This window comes from Antennarius striatus, chromosome 21 (assembly GCF_040054535.1).
Source record: "Antennarius striatus isolate MH-2024 chromosome 21, ASM4005453v1, whole genome shotgun sequence".
Lineage (NCBI taxonomy): Eukaryota > Metazoa > Chordata > Actinopteri > Lophiiformes > Antennariidae > Antennarius > Antennarius striatus.
Window position 1 is genome coordinate 6,702,499 of NC_090796.1, and position 6,837 is coordinate 6,709,335.

A 6,837-nucleotide genomic window follows, 5' to 3' on the forward strand; every position below is an offset into this window, starting at 1 on the left:
TGCATTCAGCTCATACATCTCTGACGTTTGTCCTTTCTCAATAAACATAGTGATGACTTTATTATTGAGCCACAATTGATGGTGCATAAAAAATTATAAAACATGTCACAGGTAGATTGATTTTGTGTATTATCCGATAGCAGAGACACATATTTCTACTTGGAACTAGATTTCCACTCTGCTACCTTCCCTTCTCCGCTTTCCTTTGTTTTTCCCTGTGCAGCAAAAGGTAAATTAGATGCCGCTCTACTTAACAGATGTCTGGGGAGTAAGGTCGTCTCTTTTTCACTGGGGTCTCTCTCTGGAGGCTCTCTTGGGTCAGATGGAGTTTCCTCTCACTCCCGCTGAGAGTCTTCAGGCACCCGATCATCTTTCAGGAGCATAGATGATGATGCAGAGAGCAAAGCAGAAACTCTCACTCTTATTTAATAAAAAAAAAATCATCTGGTCTAGCTGTTCATTTTGTTGTTAGTATTTTCAGTTACAGTTTTGAGGTTACTAGTCCATGATTCATAACTTCCTTTATGAGATTAAGCAGAGTGTAAGGGGGTCCAAGTCAAGATGTGTGTCCTATATTAAAGGTTAAGTTTTAAACTTGGACTAAATTATCGTTTTTTAGAGTCCTATCTAAGAAAAACCTAAAGCTTCAAATAAATTTATATCATTTATTAGATTAAATGGAAAAATACTCAGTATGTTTGCATATTTTCATTATTGAGGAAATACTTAACATTTGTAATTGTTAAATGCAATCAATATGTGTGATACTGTGTGCAGTCTGTTTGAAATAGCAGATAACCACAAAGATATACAGTATATGACTTTATTATTTTAGAATTCAAAATATTATAATAGTCTTCACTATTTATTTTACTGTTTTTACTATTTTCCATTGTTTTCAAAAGCTATGCTGTAAGCCAATCAAAGAAAATTTTAAAAAAGTAAAAAATAAAACAAGACATTTGTACATATTTTCATTGACTCATTAAATTACAGTGTAAACACAAACAATAGAATTATAAAGTGTGGGATGACTGAGGTTGTTCTCTTCATGGCTAAAGAAACAACGGTTCACATATTCACATAAACTAATGCGGGATACAAAAGCTGATAGATGAGCAAATACTTGAAAATAATTATAGTAATAGTAAATACATTTCTGGAGAAATTGTGTGTGTGTGTGTGTGTGTGTGTGTGTGTGTGTGTGTGTGTGTGTGTGTGTGTGTGTGTGTGTGTGTGTGTGTGTGTGTGTGTGTGTGTGTGTGTGTGTGTGTGTGTGTGTGTGTGTGTGTGTGTGTGTGTGTTTAATATCAGGGAATCAATTGAGCAAACAGTTGACTGGAAACATTGACACCTACATGAAAAAGTGTGGCACTTGGGCTTATATTAGTTATGTACTTATATCAGATACCCGGCTTCCATTTCCAAATTTTCCATTATTTTTCTAAATTTCCATTTCCATTCTATAGTTGAAAAAGATATAAAAGATCTACAAGGCTTAAGCAAATATTTTCCCCTCCAAAAATCATCCATGTTTATTGTCTGATTACCCCGGCTAACTGGAGATGGTGTCCACTTCCTGTGTACTGCTGGCAGCCAGGATACAGTTAATTCCCCTTTGGAGCCGTAGGTGGGAACAATATAGCATCTCGTTCCTCGGGGGCCTGACAGGGGACCAGATCATCTCCCTGAGTCTCATTATTTAATATCAGGGTGCTTTACTCAGAAGTTGCAAGGAGTTCAGAGATTTGTGGCTAGTGTTCAATAAGAAGCTTGTCACACACAGACACAGACACAGACACACACACACACAGACACACACACACACACACACACACACACACACACACACACACACACACACGAGAAAACACAAATACGTACACACCAACTCTTGATTTACAGACATAGGTTTTGTTCCAGAGATACAGAGGGAGAGACACAAATTGATGCAGATTCCAACTGCACAGATGGGTAAAATGTGATTACTGAGAAGACGGGGCATGAGAGCAAAAAAAAAAAAAAGATGAGATGAGGGAGATTAAGCAAGGGTGGAGAAAGAGGGAATGAGTCCACGGACAAGAGAAATGAGACGACAGGTCTGAAAAAAATAAAAATTGCGGGCCACACACATTTTCCATCTTTCTTTTTCTTTCCCACCATGAAGGAAACATGAAGAAAATCACCAACTAAACTATGTGCAGATGTAGTTATCATTTACAATTTAAATCATCAATAATCACTGTATGATATCAAGGTTCCTGACAATGTACGTAGTCATAATGGCTCGTCATCTACTCCTAGATACTATATTGTTTTCCAGCTATATATATATATATATATATATTTTTTTTTTAAGTCACTGCAACTTTAAGACAGATATTCAGATATGAGACTGACATGTTTTGGTTTGTGGGATAAGACAAACCAGAAAATGAAAAAGAGGAGAAATCACATATGCATTAAATGACCATTTTCCCAGTGATTTCACTGGCCTCATGGTAAACCCAGGCATGTAATTCATCAGTGAGCCCATCGGACTGTCTAGAAATGTAATAGAGGTAATAAAAGTACTGCTACACATGTTCCACAATCATTGTCATACTAATAGATACTGTATGCTATAGATCTTGAAGTCTGGTATTGTGGTCAACCTTCCCTTCTTGGAAACGGACACAAATAGGCTTTTCAAGGATAGACGTAAATACCAGACCAATGTAGGATCTCTTCTCTGATATAAAATTAGTTCTGAATTAATGCTGCTGGTTTGGGTTTCAGGAGGAGGTCATGAGAAGTCCTTCTACCCTGGTTTCAGAGGACATATATTCGTCTAATGTCCTGTTCAGAGATTGTATTTTATTTAATCTGGACATTGTAATCATAAGTGTGTATAGGTGCAAGTATATGAATCCAAACTATCAGTGTGGTGCTACTAATGACAATGTTTCTGCCATGTTGGTCCAGATTTAAATATCTCAACAATCGAATAATTTGCTTTGAAACCTGTAGCAAACATGCATGATCCACAGAGAATGCATCAATATTGATTGGTTTGAAATACTTAAAATTAAAGCCAACCATTTGGCCAGGTTTGGCCCAATCACAAGGCATTCAACATCAGACTAGCATGCTAAAAATAAAATTAAGAATGTGAACATATCTGTCTCACAAAATGTTAGGACTGAGAAAATGTTACTACTGGAATCCTCATAGTACTAATTACTTTCCCTTAAAAAACCGATAATGCAATTCTTCAACTTTGTGTAAATGTATGAACTACAATGCAAACCTAAACCAGTCAAAAATACATATTCAAAATCAGATTTCACTGCCTCATGCTGAATTTGAAGGAGACAAAGTAAAAGCAATAATTTTTATTAATTTTAATAGACTTTTTTCACTTACCAGACTTACCAGTTAAATTGATGTTTAATTAAAACATAGATCCCAGCTAACTGTGGCTATGTGGTTACACCTGCTTACACCTTAGATCGTTCCCCACCCTCTTATTCACATGTGGTCTCTTCAGATTCCAAATAATAAAATAAAACGCGTTGGTCACAATTTCAAACTTGTTGCTTAAAATCCTGTAATCAAAAAATCAGTGGATTGTGTCACCATGACAATTTCCACTGACAGTCTATGCAAACTACAGTATACTAATTACTGTTGAGAAAGCTATGTGATAGAGAATGAACAATAGGCAGTTTTATTATGGTCTGAATACCGAACAAGGAGGTCATCTGAGAATATCTTCAATCTTTTTTGTTTTTTATGTGGCGGTGTCCAACTTGAAACATAAAAAGAAATTGACAATAATTGACGGCACCTTCGATATGAAACCCCTGCTTTCAGAGTCAGCCTTTAGAGATCTATACCAATCAAAACCTAATCCATACATCCAATGCAGGCCACCATAAAATGCTCCATAACACCATACGCTGTCCATCTGTACCAAAGACACTTCACACCCCCAGAGATCAATGAGTGGAAGCCTGGATAAAACATAATCCCCCCTCTGTCCAGCCCTCTCTCTGTGCACAGTCAATCCTTCCACCTCACAGGTAATAGAGCACATCGTAACCAGCACACGAAGAGCCAGTATCGGCATGATCAATAGGCAGCTAAAGGAACAGGTAATATGATATTGATGGACCGACAATTACAATGATGCTGAGCAGCTGTATGCAATTTTGTTTGTGTGTGTGTGCGTATGTGTGTGTGTCTGTGTCTGTGCATTGCATCTCTGCTTCTACCCATGCATGCATTCGTGTCAGGCTCAATATATCTTTTGAAAACACAAATGTATCTTTGGCCAACTTTTCATTGCATTCGTTGACGCCACTCTTCAGGCTGGAGTACGCCAGGGCTGATCGGTCCGTCTGATACGTTGGAGTAGGCTGAACGCTTAATGGAAATCAAATTAGGCAGCAAATATGTTGCTGGCACTCATTCATGAATAAGAACGCCATTTAAATATACATCAGTCAAAAAAAATAAACAGTCTGCAGGATTTCAAGCTGAATGACTGCAGCTTTCTGGTCATTAATATGAAATACCCGCTTATATGACAACAAAAATGATCAGCAAAACAGAGTAAAGTAGCATTTAAGTTAACAAAATCATCTGGCAGGACCAAGTAGGAAAAAAGTCCCTTTTGATGTAATTATTCCTACATAGGGATGTAGAGTAATCCTAAGGCCAAATTGAAAAACCAGAGGTCTAACTCTGGTGGTCCAAAGTGTAGCGTCACTGACAGTGAAGGGTGAAACAGCTTACAGGTCAAAATAAATGCCCCAAAACGTAGGTGGGAGCACAAACCAGCTGAGTTGGTGACTTCTTATCCAAATATAACATCCTAGGCTCAGCTAACCAGACCCGTTTTAAAGAAAGACTGAACCGCTATGGAGGTCTGTAGTGATCACAGCAAAAAGGTGAAGGAGACCAGTAAAACCGTTGAAGGTAAACTCTGAAATAATCCAATCAGACAGAGTCTAAATACACATCTGCTGCCTTCACAGAGGCTGCTGGGACTTCAAATCAAAGATGGAATATAACCAAACAGACAGTGCATTCGTCTTGATGGAACAATGTGATTCCGTGCGCTGCTGTAGGTCTGAATTAACCTGTCATCTCCTGCACTGGCAGCTGACCGGAGAACAGACACGTCTGCCCACCCATGAAGCACCAATGTCTACTTTTCCTGCCAACTGCTATGAATTCATCTGCTCTGTCAATATGGTATTGAGGCTTTAATGAATTTTCACATTTACACAAAAAGATGAGTGGCAATGTGTTCATTAAGATGATGGGATTGAGTCCCCCATTGGGGACATCTATGGAAATGTCAAGTCATTTTAATAAAAAGATTTTTTTCCAGATGGAAATAATGCTTAGACCTGCCTACTTTGAAAAAGAGCTATTGAGTATATTATGTTGAATGCCGCATAATGACAGTTTAAGGTCCCATATTATACTGTTTTTAATCAATTTTCTCACAGCTCCCAGACCTCCAACTGCCTTGTAATTGAAAAGTATTGCCCCAAACTGATTCGTGGTCCAGAATTTTCATAAAGTAGCTGAAATGAGCTCTCTTGAAAACACGCTGTTTTTCTGGGTTGATCATTAAATGTTAATGGGCCCCTTCTGTCAACGCCTGGTACACACCCCTGTTGATGCGGATCCACATAATGTGAATGCACCATCGTGCATGTGTACTTTGTTAGTACTTATTTCTCTCTTATTTTTCTTCATATTTTTTCTCTTATTTTTCAATACATTACTGTTAGTTACATTTGAATTTTTAGTCTCTTGTCTCAATTAATTATGATTTCTTTTTAGCTCTTCATTTATAAATTCCCCTTACACTGACATTCTCTATGGGTTTTTTCTGGAGCAACTATCACAAAAAGCTATTTCCTCCTCGGGATCAATAAATTATGCTGATTCTGGTTCTGATTTTGATTGACGAGGCAGGTGCACAGAATACTGCATTGCATTTGCTAGTTCATATTTTGAATCGCACACCACATCTGACTAGTTCCTTCCTGCAGCAACCCACGATCCATGCGCACATCTCCATCACTCATCTACCTATTGTTGACTTCACCATAGTCATAAATAACTGTACATACATCAAAGAAAAACATGCCGTGTGTGTGTGTGTGTATGTGTGTGTGTGTGTGTGTGTGTGTGTGTGTGTGTGTGTGTGTGTGTGTGTGCTAGTTAGCCAAAAACAAGCTGACTTCAACAACAGAGAAGCTTTCATATCTGAGCAAGGACATTTTCATACACTGCTACCTTACCGCTGGGCACAAACTTCACATAGGAGAGGACTCTTATCCGGGGTGACCAATCTGGGGTCTGGATCCCTTCTTTGGACTCTTGGATGAATTTGTAGGTAGACAGTTGATACATGAAGCATTTGTTTTCTAGGAGTTGGTCAGGTAGAACCCTAAAAAAAAAAACCCACGTTTTTCATAACAGGTGTCAGAAAATCATCTTTTCAAGATTTCAGGGTCTGTTGTAATATTTCTGTTAATTTCAGTGGTGCATTGAGGAAAAAATGGACATCTGACAACATGTGCCAGACAACCTGTAGAAAACTCTCTAAAATGAGTCAGAATAGTTTCATATAGTCTCCCATTTATACCAAACAAAACACGATTATTACATTTAATAAGACAAATTACAATGACTAATCTGCTATTTTTGATAGGAATCAAAGGATGTGATGAAGTATTTCTGTTTATTTGGCAGTTTCACTACTTCTACTTCATTATTTTAATTTGCGAATAAATAGGTGGAAATGTTTTTCTTGTGTATTCTCCTCATGTG